At 44.2% G+C, this 19,661-nt stretch overlaps 1 pseudogene; it reads right to left on the reverse strand.

The window, feature by feature from the left end:
• Nucleotides 1-7,385: 7,385 nt before the first annotated feature.
• Nucleotides 7,386-18,986, reverse strand: LOC104847001 (mast cell protease 8-like; annotated as a pseudogene).
• Nucleotides 18,987-19,661: the final 675 nt, after the last annotated feature.

Below are 19,661 nucleotides of genomic sequence, written 5' to 3' on the forward strand. Positions count from 1 at the left end.
CCGTATTAGTTTCCTGGGGCTGTTGTAACTGGATAGCACAAATTGGGTGGTGTATAAGAACAAAAATTTGTTGCTTTACTGTTCTGGAGGCTGGTATTGCTATGTAACGGCATCAACTCTGTTCTTTCTGAGGACTCTGAGAGAATCTTTTCCATGCCTCTCTCCTAGCTACTGGTGACAGCCAGAAATACTTGTCCCTTGGCTTGTATATGCATCTTCATATGGCCATTATCTCTCTGTATATCCTCCCCTCTTTTATAAGGAGTCTAGTCGTATGGAATTGGAGCTTACCCCACTCCAGTATGACCTCATCTTAACTAATGAAATTTGCAAAGACCCTATTTAGGACTGTAACATCTTTTTGGGCAATGCAATACAACCAGTAACTAGTGCGGATTCACATTTTTACTTTTTGAGTCCAGTGATATTTTACTCCAAGAGAAAAATAAATTCAACCATGCCCAATATTTAAAACAGCTGGGCAGTTTTGATTTAATGACATGAGTCTGGGAGCTTGAATCCTTCCCTTTTCTCTCCTTCTAGGGTGATCTGTGATTTAAAAACATATTTTTGATTTCTATGAAAATTTTAATGAAACTGCAGAAACATAAAACATGTAGTTTCCGTTACCTTGTCCAAATGCAAATAGTCATTGTTATTTATCTGTATATTTGACCAATGGTACTCATGCAAATTTTGGAAAATTCCATTCTGTCTATAAATTTTTTACTTAGGAAAATTAAAAGATCTTACTTGTTCAATGTCTTACACACCTTGTACACAATATGGCTAAAAATGGGTGTGATTCCTTACCTGTGATAACAAAGTTTTCATAAGGGAAGCTTTGGTTACTTTTCGATTTCCTCCAAATATGCAGAAGACTTACTGAAATTTTTGGTTTATAGAAATGGAAAGCATAAATACCTGCCTATAATGTCTGTCATTGTTTCTGGCTATAGTAAAGATGTTAAAAGGTTAGTTTTCTGTAAAATCGTCTTTGCAAAATGTTTGACTTAAAGGATATTCTCACAGACATTCCGGATGAGAGTGAAGAACAGGTTTACAGTGAAACAGAAATTTGTATGTTGTTTCTCCAAACTGTTTGATGATCTTTGAATAGGCTATTAAGAACCCAGCAAAGGATGAACTGTTAGCAGGCCAGTTGTTTGATGTCATCTGTAGATTGCAACAAGAACTCATACCAATAAAAAAATGACTCATACATCGAAGGTGAGGCTGCTTTAGAACTAAAAAATATATCACCAGAATATGGCAGCCAAGGTAAACAGGGGTTTCTTATTTTCTTAATTAAAGTGTAATTTCTTTGTAATAAAGTTCAAATTATTTCTGTGCTTTAAAGTCATTTTCCCTGAGATAGAGAGACTTAACTTGTGATGACATCTGTCTTAGACTGGCTTCTCTAAAAAAAAATATATATATATATAGAGAAGCAAAATTAGTAACCCAAAAACCCACTATAAATATCTATATGGAGAGATTTATATAAAGCAAATGGCTCACATGGCTGTACAGGGTGGAACGTCCCAAATCCATGTGTCAGGGTGGAGGCTTCTCCTCATTCATGTAGCCACAGGGGCTGGAGAACCTAAGACCAGCAGGTCAGACAGTGAGGCTCAGACTCACAGGCTGCAAAGACCAATGAATCCCAAGATCGGCAGGCAAGACGGCAGGTAAGCTGCTAGCTCAAGTCCCAAGAACTGGTGGTTAGAGGAACAGGAGCCAGCTGCAGGATCCAGAGCAAGCAAAAGACCACAAGCCTAGCCAGAACATCCATTTGTATTTGATGCAGACCACATGCCCAAGGAAACTCTCTTTCAACTGATTGGAAGTGATTACATCATCATACGACTGCCAAGCTATATCATAACTGCCAAGCCACTGAGAAACATAGCCCAGCTAAGCTAACACACAACCCTAAGGATCACAACATCCAGTGTGCTTTGGACTGTTTAGACATAATGAATATAATTAATGAGGAGAATCTGCCTAATGAAATTACAAATGTAAAGGTGCTGATGACAAACATCTGGTCTACCAAAGCATTCCTGTAGACACCAAGTGGATGGGCATATTTCGGGAATGCTCCCTAGAAGCAAGGATGGTGAGACTTGTGGCACTTTATCAGGAGGGATCAGTCGCTGGAGAAGGACATCATGCTTAGTAAAGCAGAGGGTCAGCGAAAAAGAGGAAGACCCTCAACGAGATCGATTGACACAGTGGCTGCAACAATAGGCTCAGGCATAACAACAATCATGAGGATAGTGCAGTACCAGCAGTGTTTCACTCTGTTGTACATAGGGTTGTTATGAGTCAGAACCAACTAGATGGCACCTAACAACAACAACATAGTTCCTAGGGGAAACTTCCTTTGTAGTTTTACTACTGTATCACAAGACCTGTCACTTAGGCTGTTGATGGATGTTCAGCTGAAAGTGGGAGGAGCAAACTCTCACCCTGCTGCATATAGGCAACATCTCGAGCACGTAGGCACTGATGACCAGGTGGCCAGACCTGAGATATAGTCAAGAAACTAGTCAGTCAAGTTTGAACAAGTAGGACCAAATAGTGTAAGGATCGTAGCTGCTGAGTAAATGGGGGATGCTTGACTCTGATTCTACAATGGGATGTAGGATGTGCTTGTCTGAATGTGAAATGGAGACCTGGGCCTGCACAGCTGGAAGATCTACATGTGTGTGGCCCCAGCCTTTCTGTCACTTCCCCTGAAGTACTGCTCTGATGATCAGCACATTCTGGTCTCCTCAGCCCTCTCTCTGACACAATAAGGAATAGGTAGGCAGGGCTTAGCTGAAACTTCAGCACTGAGGAGAATCTCTGCTCAGCTGTGGACGGAGGGAGATGAAGATGGAGTCTCATGGGGACATTGTTCTGGTGTGGGCCATGCCAGGCCGCTATTATGTGGGTAGGAGTCTCAGTTGCTTTTCTTCTGCTCCTCTGTGGTGGGTTTCAGAAGGAGAAAAGGCTATCATTCAGAGCCTCATGCGGCAAGTTGCATTTTTCTTCTGAGAGAGACACTCCACAGTCTGATATCATCAGACTCAGGGACTTGACATTGTATACACTGATAGGTTGGGACAGTGCACAACTGTGAGTTGTTGGCTTGTGTGGGAAGTTTGTGAATTGCTGAGCAGGAGTAGCAGAGAAGAGAGAGCAGTAAGAGTAATCAGAGCCTACTTGGAACAAGAAGGGGGCCAGTGAATAAGTTCAAGGAAGACACAGAAGGCAACTCCTCCGCATTGGAAGATAATAATTATTAAGAGACTGACACCACCTCACACACACCTTGCTACAGAATCAAGGGTTCAGCCACTTAGCTACACTAGGATGCATTAATTATTCTGTGGATCCATGGAACAAAACTGAATAGTCTTGTGAAGACTTAGGAGGTTTATTCTCATATCCGTGGCTGACCATGCTCTGGGCCACGTTGTTATATACCAGGGGTTCCCCAGAGTCTCACTGTTAACACAGAAAGGAAGAGTCATTCTATAGACAGAGAAGGAAGAGTCTCAGAACAGGGCCTTCTGGTTTCTACTCTCTTGCTCTTTTTCCTTCCTTGTTCCCATATCCTTCTGCTCAGGGCCTACGTGTTTGAAGAAAAGGGGACTGAAGGGTCACCATTCACTTTTGCTTTACTTGAAAGGGTTGGGCAGAATTCATGCCTCTGGATTGCCTTAGCACTCTGAGTCTCTGCCCAGGTTGAGTCCTGTCTCCAACTCAACCCAGTACCGGGCTTTTCTTTTGTTCTCCCATTGAGAAATGACAAGAGATGAGTTGGAGGGGCGTTCCCGTAAGTGATGGGTTGAGAACGGGATGCCCCTACCCATGGAGGATCCTGCTCTACCATGGCTTCATGGCTAGTCAGTTCTTGGCCATGGGGATTTAGAATCACTTTTTTTTTTTTTCTGAAGAAAAGGCAGGAAAGATGCTTGCAATAGATAAGTGGTAACTTTGGTGAAGGGTAAGACAGCACACAATACTGGGAAAGCCAACACAGCTTGTACAAGTGAAGGTCATGGAAGCCCCATAGATACATCCAGACTCCCTGAGGGACCAAATTGCTGGGTTGGGGGCTATGGGGACCATGGTCTTGGGGAACATCTAGCTCAATTAGTATAACATAATTTTATAAAGAAAATGTTCTACATTCTACTTTGGTGAGTAGTGTCTGGGGTCTTAAAAGCCTGTGAGTGACCATCTAGGATAATCCACTGGTCTCACCCTTTTGGGAGCAAGGGAGAATGAAGAAAACTAAAGATACCAGGGAAAGATTAGTCCAAAGGACTAATAGACCACATCTACCACAGTCTCCACCAAACTGAGTCCACTACAACTAGATGGTGCCTGGCTACCACCACTGACCGCTCTGACAGGGATCACAATAGAGGGTCCTGGGTTGAGATAGGAAGAAAAATGTAGAACAAAATTCTAACTTACAAAAGAAGACCAGACTTACTGGCTTGACAGAGACTGGAGAAACCCTGAGAGTATGGCCCCTGGACACCTTAGCTCAGTAATGAAGTCATTCCTGAGGTTCACCCTTCAGCCAAAGATTGGACAGGCCCATAGAATAGAACGAGACTAAAGAGACACACCAGCCCAGGGGCAAAGACTAGAAGGCAGGAGGGGACAGGAACGCTGGTAATAGGGAACCCAATGTTGAAAAGGGAGAGTGTTGACATGCTGTGGGGTTGTTAACCAATGTCATAAAATAATGTGTACTAACTATTTAATGAGAAACTAGTTTGCTCTGTAAACCTTCATCTAAAGTACAATGAAAAAAAAATGCTTGTCCCCTTACCATTCCTGTACTGCTAATGTATAAATGGTTCCCCACACATAGCTGGGTAGCATCATCATAGTGTGAGAAGATTTGTTCTTATGACTGCTTGTTCTGCACTTTCAGGTCTACTTCCCAGAGAGTGGCTGACAACCAGCCATTATTCATTGTTGTCCATCCTGTCATGTGGCACACCAGCTCTAGCCTCAACCAGTCCTGGCTCTGCAGTGGGGCAATGGTCTTTACAGATGGGTTCAGTTGATCCTTGAGTTTCAGCTGGTCAGAGAAGGTGAGAAGTAGTAGTTCCTATTCTGCTCTGCCAACAGGCCTCATATTCAAGAAGTTGGTTTGTTTCCTGTCCTGACGGCCTCCCATCCCCCTTTCATTGCCTTTGGTTCAGTAGAGCAGTCAGACAGAGAAGAGGGGTGACCTGAGACTCTGACTGAGCTGAGGCTCCACAGTACCCTGTGAGGGTGCACCCAAATGGAAGCAAAACATGATGTCATTGAAAGTTGAAACTCTACTAAACTTTGGGTGAGGGAAGGCTTGAAGCACAGGGATGGCCTACTGTGTGTTTTCCTTTTTCTGGGTATTGTGAGCTTCCAGAGTGGCAGTCATATTTTTGCAAAGAAAGGCTGGATATAGTAAATAGGAACTTCAATTCAGCATCAGATAAGGATATTTTTATGTTCCAACCCAAGGCAGACCTGCAGCTGCATCAAGCTGGGAGGAGGAAAATGGAGCAGAAGTGTCTCACTTCTCCCCTCCAACACCTCAATTCAAATGTAGACAGTGTTACCTTCTTTTTCTTGCCACAGTGTTCCAGGCCTGTTCCTTCAGCACCTTCACCTGCCACCCAGCCCCCAGTCCATGGGATTAATACCGTAACCCACACTCACTTACTCCAGTCTGGACATGCACAGACGGGCCCTTTGACAAGTTCACTTGGTCTTATGGACCGAGGGACCATCCTGAGTTGTGTCTGTGGAATGGTGTTAGGGTTTCCCAGGAAACAAGCACCCAGTTGTTGCTCTTTTCCTTTTATAACAGTGAGCTGCTGCCAGCACATAGTCTTTTCACATCAGAAACCCCCACATGCCTCCAAGATATTGTTGTTCTCAGAGACCTTTACTGATGCTGTGTAGGGCCAGGAGTGTGGTGTGGTCTCTGTGCCCCCTTTGATCACTGTTTAAAGAGAAAATCTCTGTGCTCACAGAAACCACTGGATGGGCAATGCCTGTCACATTCCCGAAGCTATGCTCTAGTGGGTACAGCCCGGCTTCCCTGAGCTCCATCTCTGACAGGATAAGAGGCCAGCAGGCAGGGCCCAGCTGGGACAGCAACAACGAAGAGGGGCTGTGCTGAGGTGCAGAGGGAAGCGGTTCTGGTGGGCATATCAGTGCTATCCTGTTCTCCTCTGGGGATAGGACAGTCTTATCCTATGACCAACTCTCAGCCCTGTCCAGCCCTGCTCTGGGATGGATCCTCCATAAGCTGCTCCGATCCCTGAGTGACTTGGGGCAAAGGGAGCTCCTGAGCTGCAGGTTTTTAGAGGGGATGCTGCCTTGGGGATGTCCACAGGAGGATTAGGCTTGCCGGTCCTCATTAACAGCACTGAACTGCCATCGGCAGGGAGCCTTTTTGCAGCCCACTCAGCATTGTCCCCTGCTGCCCTTCTTGTCATGCTAGAAATGCCATTTAGGGACAGGAGTGAAGCTTGGACTCTCTGCATCAAAAACTTGATCTCTCTGCACCCTAAAGGGAAAGTCCTTGGGGATAATGAGCACATGTCATACACAATGTGGGAAACTGTCCGAGGACAGAAAGGGGACATAGTAAGTTCAGAAGGACAAAAAGGCCATGTTTAGAGTCCCTGTGGGAAAAACACGTTTGTGATTTCACTGCTGTATCACGAGGCCTGTCACTCGGTCAGCTGATGAATTTTCATTTGAGGGTGGGAGTAACAAATTCCAATCCTGTGCAAAGAGCATTATCTCAAGCACATAGGCCCTAATGACTAGGTGGCCAGGACAAGCATGTGGCCACGATGGACAGGCTGAAGTGACTGTGACTGAGAAGTTGAGCAGGGGATTGTTGATTCTAAACCCACATGGGGGTGTGGGGTGTGGGGTGTGCTGTGCTGGATGAGAGGTTGAGTGAGGCTTGCGTGGGTGAGAGATGTGTCTACAGGTGTATGGACCTGGCTTATCTGTCACATTACCCCAAGTTCTGCTCTAGTGAGCACAACCTGGCCTCTCTGAGACTCCTGTCTGACAGGATGAGGGGCCAACAAGTGGTGCTGGGCTGGGATAACAACGCTGAGATTAGGACCTGTTGAGCCATGGACAGAAGAAGATGAGGGTGGAAACTCACAGGGAAGGTGGCCTTGGTGTATCGGTTGGAGGCCCAGTTGCTTTTATTCCATTTTCTGCACTGTTGAGCTGGGGTAGGCACAGAAGGGGACCAGTGAATATGTTCAAGGAAGACACAGAAGGCAGTTCCTTCACACTGGTAGATGGTCTTTATTTAGAGTCTGACATCCTCCCTCCATACAGGTGTGGACTCTGTCACAGAATCTAAGAGCCAGTCCTTAGCTATGCCTGGACATATTCATTATTCTGTTGATCCAGGGTAGAAAGGTGGAGATTCTGGGAAAGACCATAGGAGGGATATTCTTGTATTCAAGGCTGGCAATACTCTGGGCCACATTGTTACACACTGAGGGTCCCCCAAAGTCACCCTGTGGGGATAAAATGGGAGAGCCTCAGCAAAGACCTCTCTGACTTCCCACTTTAGGATCTTTTCTCTCTCCAGTGTCCATATCCTTCAGCTGAGGGCTCAGAGGGGGGAGTGGCTGAGGGGAAAACATTCACTCTGGTTCTGAGTGAGAGTCGTAGACAGAATGCTGGCATCTAAGATCCCCAAGTACCATTAGCTTCTGCCCTGGTCAAGTCCTTTCTCCAGTTCAGCCCTGTCCCAGGCTTTCCTCTTGTCTCATAGAGAAATGACAAGAGATAAGCTGGAGGAAGATGGCTGAGTCTCACAAATTAAAACAGGATGCCCCAACCCATGGTGAACCCTGTTCTACCTGTGGCTTCTTGGGTTAGTGAAGACCTAAACATGGGGCTCCAGAATCACTCTGTCCCTTGGGCAAGGCAGGAAAGATGCTTGACTCCTCAGCCTTCCCATTTCTTTCCTGTACACAGGGTTTCCCACACATAGCTGGATGGAGTTATTGTGATTTTGGGAGATTTTCTTGCACTGCTGCTTGTTCTGTATTTCCAGGTCTACTTCCTGGAGTGTGTCTGAAGGCTGGTCATTAGCCAGTCTTCCCCAGCCTCCCACACTGCACACCTGGTCCACCCTCACCAATCCTGGCTCTGAGGTAGGGCAATAGTCTTCACACGTGTGTTCAGTCAAACCTTGTGTTTCAGCTGGTGAGAGAAGTTGAGAGATGAGAGTTTAGATCATTCCCTGCTGGCAGGGCTCAAAGCCAGGTGGCAGGTTGCCCTTGCCTTTCTTGACTAGAGAGTCTCCCAAGTTCCCATTTACTTCACTGGGACCAGGAAAGCATTGAGGCTAGAGAAAGGGAGGTTCTGAGGCTCTGAATGAGCCAGTGCTCTTCAGTACTCTGTGTGGGTACACCTGAATGTAGGCAAGGTGGTACCTTCAGTAGAATGAAATTATTGAAGCCTGAAACTTTGCTATAATGTGAATGAGGAAAGGCTTGAAGCACAATGATGGCCTGCCTTGTAGGTTCCTTTTTCTTGATATTTTGAGCTCCCAGTGTCACAGTAATATTTATGCAAGAAAATGCTGGGTATAGTATGTCAGAGGAACTTTAACTTAGCATCCATATAAAGATTTTGATGTTCTAGCCCAAGGCAGTCCTGCACCTGAGTCATTGGGAGGAGGAAGATGGGGCAGATGCCATGTCTCACTTGTCCAACACTTCATTAAAATGTGGACAGTGATCCATTTTTGCTCTACAACAGTGACCCAGGACTGTTTCTTCTACAGCTTCAACTACAATCCAGCTTCCTTCCCACAAATTTCAATCCTTTAACCCTCTTTCAGAAACCCTGGGGGAGTAATGATTAAGAACTATGCCTGCTAACCAAAACATCAGCAATTTGAATCTACCAAGTGCTCTTTGGAAATCCTACGGGGTAGTTCTACCCTGTCCTATATGGTCACTATGAGTTGGAATCGACTCGATGGCCATGGGTTTGGTTTTTTTTTTTTTTTTGGTAACCCTCTCTCACTTCCCCTAGACTGAAGGTGCAGTTAAGGTTCCTCCTATGAACTCATTGTCTCTGTGTGCTCAGAAAATGTCGTGAACTATGGCTGTGAGACAATGTTAGGATTCCCAGGAAACAAGAACCCAGAAGCTGCTCTTTACCTTCCCTAACAGTGAGCCACTGTCATTGCAAAGTGTTCTTATACCAGGAACACTCCACAACGATTCCATTTGTGGTTATTAATGTACTTTATTAATGCCATGTAGGGCCAGGAGTGTGATCTTGCTTCAGTGCCCCATCTGATCACTGCTTAAATATAAAATCTTTCCTGAATCCCTGCGTTGATAGTACCCAGAGGATGGGCACTGCCTAAGACCTGGAACTGGACGTTCATAGATTGGAATGGTCTCTTGGCTTGACCTGGTGGAAAGAGAGCCATATGCAGGGCCCCTAACACCCAGGTGAGGATTCTGGCTTCTGTGTTCAGCATGGCTGGCTTATAGCATGGCACGTTTCTTTTCTAGTTGGCATTTTCTTTCACTGGAAATGATGGTAATCAGCTGTTTTTTGAGTTAAATATACTTCGAACATATTTTAAGGGGAAATGATCTGCTTTTAGGATGCACATACCAGAAGACCTGGAAAATGTTCTGACTGTCCCAATTGCTTCTTTGTCCCCTCACACTTCTCAGATCACTGGTGTCCTGATAACTTGTCCAGTATGGCTGTTTTATAAGGACCTGAACATGATGAGCTCATAAACCAAAATTCTCTTGTACCTCTCTCCCATCCTGAGTCTGCTGCATAGTAAAAACCTGTAAACATCCATTGGATTAATGAACGAACAGTCTCCACATTTCTTTGTCTTAATGTTAAAGAGGAGGGGTCCTAATGGATTTCTGAATCTCATCACAGAATCATCTTCATGAAACACTGAGCTCTCAGAATGAAGGAGGATGAGAATAAAGAACTGGAAATCAAAGTTTAGGTGGGGAAATGGGCTGCAGGGCCTGTGTGGGATCCTAGTTTCCTTTAGGACCTTATGAGAGTGATCAGGCCAACAGTCCAATGGTTCGATTAGGTTCTGGGTTTCTGCTGTGGTGGTGCTTTGGTGCTCAGAAGAATAGGGACAAAGTCAAGGTGAAGTCTAGAAAATGGAGTATGAACAATTCCTCTCTTCTTGATCTGGATCCAGGCTGCATCATAGAGATGGCCTGACTGGGTCTCTGTGGAAATGTCAGTGATGAAGTAAGCCAGGCCCTGAGATGGGGAAAGTCACTTGCCTATTCCTGGAGGGCAGAGGAAAGCCCAACAGGATCAAAAACAGCAGCATCTTGGAAAGGCTGCTCACATCAGAAGTTGTCGAGGTTCCAATTTCCAGGCTTTTTAACCCAAAAGATGAATAAGTAGGAGCAGGCGAAGTGACCATGTTTTCCTTCAGGCTATATTGATTCTCAAGATATGAACTTTCAGCACGTCCTTCTTCCCTCCCAGAGGAATGTTTATGGTAAGGGTGTTGCAACAATCACATTCTTAGTTTCTGAGTAGTGTGACCGTGTTCATCTGGAGAAAATCCTGAACTCTGAGAAGAAAAGAAGGGGCATTGGGGGCTTTTGTTTTAGTCAGAAATTGTGTTGCTTTCCCCTTAGTTCTGTTTTCAGTCTTCAAAGAGCATGAACATGACGCCCTACTGCCTTTAATTTGTGGTTAGCAATTACCAACATCTTTTATAGTGTCTGTCAGCCCAGTTCTTCCCTTTTTAGTGCATCACTCTTTGAGAGTCCAAGATCTTAATATTTAAAAATGAAAAAGTGCCTAGCTCTGGTCTTACTGGAAATATACTAACAAAGGTTGTAACTATCCCACAGCTTTTGGAAGTTTCAGGCAACTGTGGAATCTAAGGGGTGTGGATGAGGATAGAGATTTAGGATGATGTGAAGATGGGGTGTTGATGAGAGTACTAGGAAGACAAAGAGATGCAAGAATATTTGGGATGAATGGGAACAGGAGACTGTAATGGAACAGATTTGACAGCCCAACCTGTATGAATTCGTCATTTGGTCCCAGGCCACCCTGATAAACTGGTATTGGTCAGAACCTTGATGATTTTAAGGGATCAAAGCATGCAGGCATGCAGGTAGATATAGAGATGTTCCCATTCATCCCAAATGTTCTTTTTTTTTAAATTGTACTTTAGATGAAGATTTACAGAACAAACTAGTTTCTCATCAGACAGTTAGTACACACATTGTTCTATGACGTTGGTTAACAAACCCCACGGCATGTCAACACTCTCCCTTCTCAACCCTGGGTTCCCTATTACCAGCTTTCCTGTTACCTCCTACCTTCCAGTTCCTACCCCAGGGCTGGTGTGCCCCTTTAGTCTTTTTTTGCTCCATGGGCCTGTTCAATCTTTGGCTGAAGGGTGAACTTCAGGAGTGACTTCATTATTGAGATGAAAGTGTGTCTGGGGGCCATACTCTCAGGGTTTCTCCAGTGTTCCTTTTTGAGTTGGAATTTTGTTCTACATTTTTCTCTAACTCTGTCTGGGACCCTCTATTTTGATCTCTGTTAGAGCAGTCAGTGGTGGTAGCCAGGCACCATCTAGTCGTAGTGGACTCAGTCTGGTGGAGGCCGTGGTAGATGTGGTTCATTAGTCCTTTGGACTAATCTTTCCCTGGTATCTTTAGTTTTCTTCATTCTCCCTTGCTCCCAAAGAGGTGAGACCAGTGGATTATCCTAGATGGTCGCTCACAGGCTTTTAAGACCCCAGACACTACTCACCAAAGTAGAATGTAGAACATTTTCTTTATAAAATTATGTTATACTAATTGAGCTAGATGTTCCCCAAGACCATGGTCCCCATAGCCCCCAACCCAGCAATTTGGTCCCTCAGGGAGTCTGGATGTATCTATGGGGCTTCCATGACCTTCACTTGTACAAGCTGTGTTGTCTTTCTCAGAATTGTGTACTGACTTACCCTTCACCAAAGTTACCACTTATCTATTGTCTATTAAGTGTTTTTCCATCACCAGCACTCCCCTCCCTTGTAACCATAAAAAATTGTCTCTTTTTGTATGTAAACCTTTTCATGAGTTTTTACAGTAGCGGTCTCATACAATATTTGTTCTTTTGTGATTGACTTATTCACTCAGCATAATGCCCTCCAGATTCCTCCATGTTATGAGATGCTTCACAGATTCATCGTTGTTCTTTATCGTTGCGTAATACTCCATTGTGTGTATGTACCACAGTTTGTTTACCCATTTATATGTTGATGGGCATCTAGGTTATTTCCATCTTTTGCTATTGTGAACAATGCTGCAATGAACTGCATCTCAAATATTCTTGATCTCTCTTTCTATTTGGCCTGGGTAACCTGGGTCATAGTAAAGATTGTCATTTATGCAAAGTTTCAGCACCTTGTGCTTCCCTTCCCCTGATGATAGTGATGTTTCTTGTTTCCACAGCAAGAAAAAGTAGCCTTAACTAAGGGTCACTGCCCTGCTCTGAAGGTTCCCTCGTGGTGCTGTGGTTAATCACTTGGCTGCTAACCAACATGTTGGTGGTTTGAACCTACCAGCCTCTCCAAGGGAGAAAGCTGTGGCAGTTTGCTTCCTGAAAGACTGGAAACCCTGTGAGGCAGTTCTAGTGTGTCCTTGGGGGTTACTATGAGTCAGACTCAACTCGATGGCAATGGGATTGGTTTGATTTTGGCTTTGGTGTTATTCTGAGAATTCTCCAAGCATATTTACCCTTTAAGCAAAATTCAATTTTCTGAGGAGAGTGGTTGATGCAGTGGAAATATAGCTCACTTTCCCTCTAAAACTAATATCCCTAGAACTCATCCTCAATGGAGAAGCTCATTGGGTTGGAGGAGAGGATCTTCTCCCACAGTTATGATTTTCTTCTCTACCTGTGAGGTCAGCTCAGAATTAGGTGGAGAAAGACAAGAAAACCTGTGTGATGGTTAAGGTTGTGTGTAATCTTGGCTGGACCATAATTCTCAGTGTTTTGGCAGTCATATGATGTTGTGATCACCTCTATGATTGGATCTGCTGTGAGTATCCAATCAGCTGAAAGGAATTTTCCTCAGGTGTGTGGCCTGCATCAAATATAAGTGGACATTCTGGCAAGGCTGGTTCCAGTTTGTCTGACCTTCAGTCCTTGGGGCTTGAGCTAGCACTTTACCTGTGGTCTTGCCTGCCAATCTTGGGATTCATTGATCTTTCTAGCCTGTAAGCAAGAGCCTTGCTCCCTGACCTGCCAATCTTGTGTTTTCCAGCCGTTATGGCTACGTGAACCAGGAGGACTCTCTATCCTGACCCATAGACTTGGGACATTCCAGCCTCTACAACTACATGTGCCATTTTCTTGATGTAAATCTATCTCTTTATGTATTTATATACTTTACTGGTTTTGCTTCTCTAGAGAACCCAGCCTAAGACTTTTGATACTGAGAGTGGTTCTAGAGAAACAAATTATAAGGATGAATTTTCTAAAATGGTTCTCAAGTCTGGTTAGTCTATAAAATTTTGACGACTGTGCTTCCAGTAGTAAAGAGGGCACTGGTAATCCATGGCATAAGGTGGCAATTCAAATGTGCAAAATATCACCACCAACAGTTCAGGTACTGGTGAAAGGTGAGACTCTGGGTGATTGCTTATATGATACCTTTCTACAATTTTGTCATAATGAGATGTATAAGGAAGCTGATTGGTTGGTCTTACTTTCACTAGACAAGCTGGTGAAGGAAAGAGATGCACTCAGGGCAGAGTCAAAGCTCAAGTGCCACATAAATGACCTCAAGTTTTCCCCTTGTGCTTTAAAAGAAAGCCTTATTTCATGTAGTAACAGAGCTGGTATTGCCGAAAACCAAACCCAGAGTCTTATTGTAAGAGTTGCCAAATTACAAACCTAGCTCAATTGCCAACCTTAAGAGGTGTCTGATGTTGAAGGGATGGCATTGGTTGGGAAGAAATGGGATCAAGGAACTTTTAATGGGGACATATGGGCAGATAATCAGGAAGCTGTGGACTCTGAGCCTCTAAATTCCATCAAATCACTCCCACCAACAGAACCAGCCCTCTCACTCCCGTCTGAAGAGATTACTCCATGTTTATCTGCTAAACCACCCTACCCAGTAAAATCATTAGTCTGTCCATCCTCATCTAGTGAGATTAACCCAGCTGCTTCTAAAAAGCCCTTGTCTGAGTCATTATTTGGGGGCATCGCCTGAGGCAGATGCTTTACAAGACAATGCTGAATATTCTCAAAACAGTTTCCCACTACTAATATTGGCCTCCAGACCTAAAAACAGACATAAATCCAAGCAAACCCCAAAAGGTGAAGTACGAAGTGTGACCCAGGAGGAGGTGCACTACACTCCAAAAGACCTGCCTGACTATTCTAATATGTACAAACAAAAATCTGGGGAATATGTGTGTAGCTGGCTATTAAGGGTGTAAGATAATGGTGCAAGAAACATAAAGATGGATCAGTCTCAGTTTATTGATATGGGCCCACTAAGCACAGATTCTTCATTCAATGTTTCAGCTCAAGAATTTAGGAAAGGATCTAACAGTTTATTTGTTTGGGTTGCTGAAGCATGGATTACACAGTGGCCAACACTAAATCAAGTTGAAGTACCAGTTCTGCATTGGTATACTGTAGAAGAAAGTGTGCAAAGGCTTAGGGAAATTGGCCTGCTAAAGTGGAATTATCAGGTCAGATCCACAGATCCATGCATGGAGTGACCAGAGGACACACTTTTTACCACAACTGTGAGGAACAAATTTGTGAAGGGAGCCCCAGCATCTTTGAAGGGTGCTGTGATTGCTATTGTAGGTAAGTCAGACTTGACAATGGTAACTGCCCTAATTGAATTAAGACACCTAACTACAATGGGGCTGATTGGACCCCATGGCAGTAGGGGCCAAGTAGCTTCACTCAATCCACAGACAATGTGAGCATGGTTACAGTAATGAACAGTGGAGTCAAAGTAGTAATCAGAACAGTCTGACTCGTATGGAGTTATGATGTTGGCTACTTTGTCATGGTGTCCCTAGGAATGAAACAGAAAATCTACTAAATGTTTACTTGATATGTACAAGCAGAAGAATTCTAGGTCAAGTGAACAGCAGTCTAACTCAAATCACCAGAAGAGTCATGGCCCCTTAATCAATTCTCAGTCTTGAGTGAACTTAAAGACCTACAACCCCTTGAATGAAGAGGAGGCTGGGTCCCCACAAGGAAGAAATCCAATATACTGCCAAAAACTTATACCATCAGTCTTTCTCCCAACCTTCCCAACGTGACCTACAGCCTTTTATGAGGGTGACTGTTCATTGTGGAAAAGGAAATAATCAGAATTTTTCAGGGATTACTGGATACTGGCTTTGAACTGACACTAATTCCAGGAAACCCAAAATGTCACTGTGGCTCACCAGTCAGAGTGGGGGCATAGGGAGATCAATTTATTAATAATGGAGTCTTAGCTCATGTCTGTCTCACAGTAGGTTCAGTGGGTCCATGAACACATCCTGTAGTGATTTTCCCAGTTTCAGAATGCATAATTGGAATAGATATACTCAGCAACTGGCAAAACACCCACACTGGATACCTGATGGATGGAGTAAGGGCTATTAGGGCAGGAAAAGCCAAGTGGAAGCCATTAGAACTGCCCCTCCTAGGAAAATTGTAAACTGAAAGTAATACCGCATTCCTGGAGGGACAGCAGAGATTACTGCCACCATCAAGGACTTGATGGATGCAGGGGTGGTGGCTCTCACCACATCCCCATTAAACTCACCTATTTGGCCTGTGCCAAAAACAGATGAATCTTGGAGAATAACAGTGGATTATCAAAAACTTAACCAGGTGGCGACACAAATTACAGCTGCTGTCCCAGATATAGTTTCATTTTTGAGCAAACTAATACATCTGGTAACTTGTATGCAGATCTAGCTAATGCGTTTTTCTACAACAGCCCATTTGTGCTAGGTGGCTTAGGCCTTATGGTGACTTTGTGGCCCATGGTTTAGTGGTCAATCTCCACTAAGGCCCAGTAATGAGACAAAAGCTGTTTCTCAAAAGGAGAGTAGTTATCCGCAGAGGATGGCAGGGCTTTGCTCCAAAATCCTAATGGTCTGTGCTGTGATTCACCAACAGAGGCCTGCCAAAGACTCCAAACAGCATCTCTATCTGCTACTGACACTCCAAGCACCATTGGATCAGCTGGATCATATGGCTTAATCAGCAGAACGGCTGGTAAGGCAGCCTGAACCTGTTGCAGAGCCTTCTCTTTTTCTGGGCCCCACTCAAAACTGGCAGCTTTTCAAGTCACTTGATAAATAGGCCAGAGTAGCACACACAAATGAAAAATATGTTGCCTCCAAAATCCAAAGAGGCCCACTAGGCATTTTGCCTCCTTTGTAGTTGTGGGAGGAGCCAGATGCAATAACTTATCCTTCACTTTAGAAGGAATATCTCAACGTGCCCCACACCACTGGACTGCTAGAAATTTCACTGAGGTGGAAGGTGCCTGAATTTTTGTGGGATATATTTCCCACCCTCTAGCACACAAATGTTTTACCAATAAGTTCAGAGTCATTGACACTTCTTTCTTTCTAGGTACAATCAGCATAATATCATCAACGTAATGGACCAATGTGAAGCCTTGCGGAAGGGAAAGTTGATCAAGGTCTCTGTAGACTAAATTATGACATAGGGCTGGAGAGTTGATGTAGCCCTGAGGTAGGCAAGTGAAGGTGTATTGCTGGTCTTGCCAGCTGAAGACAAATTGTTCCTGATTACCAAGAGGAAATCAGATTGATATTGTATAAGGGAGGTAAAGAAGAGAATGTCTGGAGATACCGTAGGGCTTCTCTTAATACTACCATGCCCTGTGATTAAAGTCAATGGAAAACTACAGCAAACCAATTCTGATATGAGTACTAATGGCTGAGACCCTTCAGGAATGAAGGTTTGGATCACCCTACCAGGCAAAGAACCATGACCAGCTGAGGTGCTTGTTGAGGGTAAAGGGAATACAGAATGGGCGGTGGAAGAATCTAGTTCTAAATACCAGTTACGACCACGTGACCAGTTTCAGAAATGAGGACTATAATTGTTGTATTTCTGCTTTATATGTGCTTCAATTTTGTTTTCTTCACTTATAAAACAAGATGTAAACAGGGCTAGTGCCTTTTTGGTTGTATGTTTGTTGTATCACGTTAGGCACAATTATAACATTGTAATTGTCTTTATTCGGAGATTATGTGTGGTTAAAGGAGATGTGCATAGGTGCCAAGTTGAAGCGGGGTGGACAGTGATGGTAAAGTTTGTGTGTCAACTTGGCTGGGCCATGATTACTAGTGGTTTGACAGTCATATGATGTTGTGATTACTCCCATTATGAAATCTGCTATGAGTAGCCAATCATTTGAACGTGTGTTTCCTCAGGCATGTGGCCTGCATTGAATATAAGTGGACGTTCTGGCAAGGCTCAGGGTTTTTTTCTTGTGCTGGATCCTGCAGCTGGCTCCTGTTGTCTGACCTCCAGTTCTTGGGACTTGAGCTAGCAGTTTACCTGTAGTCTTGCGAATGTGTGAGCAGGGGGAACAGAGAAAAGTGTAGAAGTGGTTCAATGACAGCCTACTCTGGGCATAGCAGGGGAACAGTGAATGTGTTCAAGAAAGACACAGAGAGGTGGGGCCAAGATGGTGGAGTAGTCAGATGCTTCCTGTGGTCCCTCTTACGACAAAGACCTGAAAAAACAAGCTAGGAGCCCTGAATATCAAAGGCACAGCTGAGGAATCAGACTGAGTGGAAGGGGGAGGGAGAAATGGTTCAGAAGCAGTGAGGAATTGCCAGACCTGACATGGCGAGGACTGGCACCCTGCAGGCTGATTCCACTGTGGCTGGAGTGCAGTGAGGCAAAAACATGTCACCCATATCAGGGGAGGCTGAATGGCAGAGAGTCTGTTCAACCTTCCAGAACAAGTGGGAAGTGGCCCACAATAGGCAAATGATAAGTACCTGCATTTGACCTAGCACAATACAAAACTACCCCTTCGGGAAAAATCTCTCACTCACTTACCTGCTCCCTTCCTGCTCTGCACTGGGTCCCAGCCAGCTGCATCCCCTGGGCCAGAAGAAGGACCCTGCACTTCCCCTGAGCCATTCTCCTGGCCTTGAGAGGGAACAAATTAACAAACAGGGAAAAAATAATTTGCTGTCTCCCCTAAGCTGGGAACTCAGGGCAGAAACAGCTCCTTTGCCTAGGCACAAGCATAAGGGGTCCATGGACTTTGAATGCCTTTCACTCCTATATAGACCTGTGTGGGCCCATTTCAACAGTCTAAGCCCTCATTAGCACAGTATAACAGGGTATATGCTTGAAGTCTAACTTCAGCTGTTTCAGCTACATGGTGGAGAGGCAAGTTCATGACATTCAACACCTCTGTGCCTATTAAGTAGGGTCCTCATTTACCCACATCGGGGGCCTGAGGACAGGAGGCTTGATCCATGACACCTAGCCACCTGTGGCACGGGTCTGAGACAAAGTGGTGCCTCCTAGTCCTTACAGCCAACAGCATTGGGTGCCCATAGGTGGGATGCAAAACCCACCCACCTACATGCTCTAGGGAACAGGGACATGCATTCCTCAATGCGTGACCCCCTACTGTACCCAGATACCTGTGCCTACACAAATTACCCCGGCTTGTTGAGGACTTTAGGTGAGAGCCTGCTCCACACACTTGGTGATTAACTACCTGAACACCTGAACTGAATCCATACCATAAAAGTCAAGAGACGTCTGGACTCACATACCTAGTAACAGCTCTAACCATCTGGTGACAGGACATTACGGCTTCAAAGTCACCAATAATCAAACTAGCTCACCTGAGCATCCTTTTTGGGCATATCGAAACAAAGCAAGAAGCTAGGACAAAGTGAGAAAACACAAAATAAATAAATAAATACAAGAGCTTGTTGATGACTCAGAGACAATAAAAAAAAAATAGTCAATATCAAATTGCAGAAACAGGCACCACAATGGCTTCAGCAAGCTCCCAAAACAAATAATCAAGAAATCTTCTGGAATCCCCAGAGGTAGAATACAAAAGATTAATATATAGAACTCTTCAGGAGATCAGGCAAAATGCCAATTAAGCCAAGGAACAGAAAGACAAACCATTAGGAGAACTTAAGCAGATTAGACAGGATCATAATGACAAATGTAATAGGCTTCAAGAATCCATAGAGAGACAGCAAACAGAAATTCAGATTAACAATAAAATTTCAGAATCAGACAATTCAATAGGAAGTCATAAGAGCAGAATTGAGATGATGGAAGCCAGAATTAGTGAGATTGAAGATAAAGAACTTGGCACCAACATACATGAGGAAAAATCAGATAAAAGAATTAAAAAAAAAAAAAAGAAGAAACCCTAAGAATTATGTGGGACTCTCTCAAGAGGAATAAACTATGAGTAACTGGAGTACAAGAACAGAGGGGGATAACAGAAAATACAGAGAGAAATGTTGAAGATTTGCAGGCAGAAAACTTCCCTGATATCAGGAAAGATGGAAAGATAT

The sequence above is a fragment of the Loxodonta africana genome, chromosome 10, assembly GCF_030014295.1.
Source record: "Loxodonta africana isolate mLoxAfr1 chromosome 10, mLoxAfr1.hap2, whole genome shotgun sequence".
Lineage (NCBI taxonomy): Eukaryota > Metazoa > Chordata > Mammalia > Proboscidea > Elephantidae > Loxodonta > Loxodonta africana.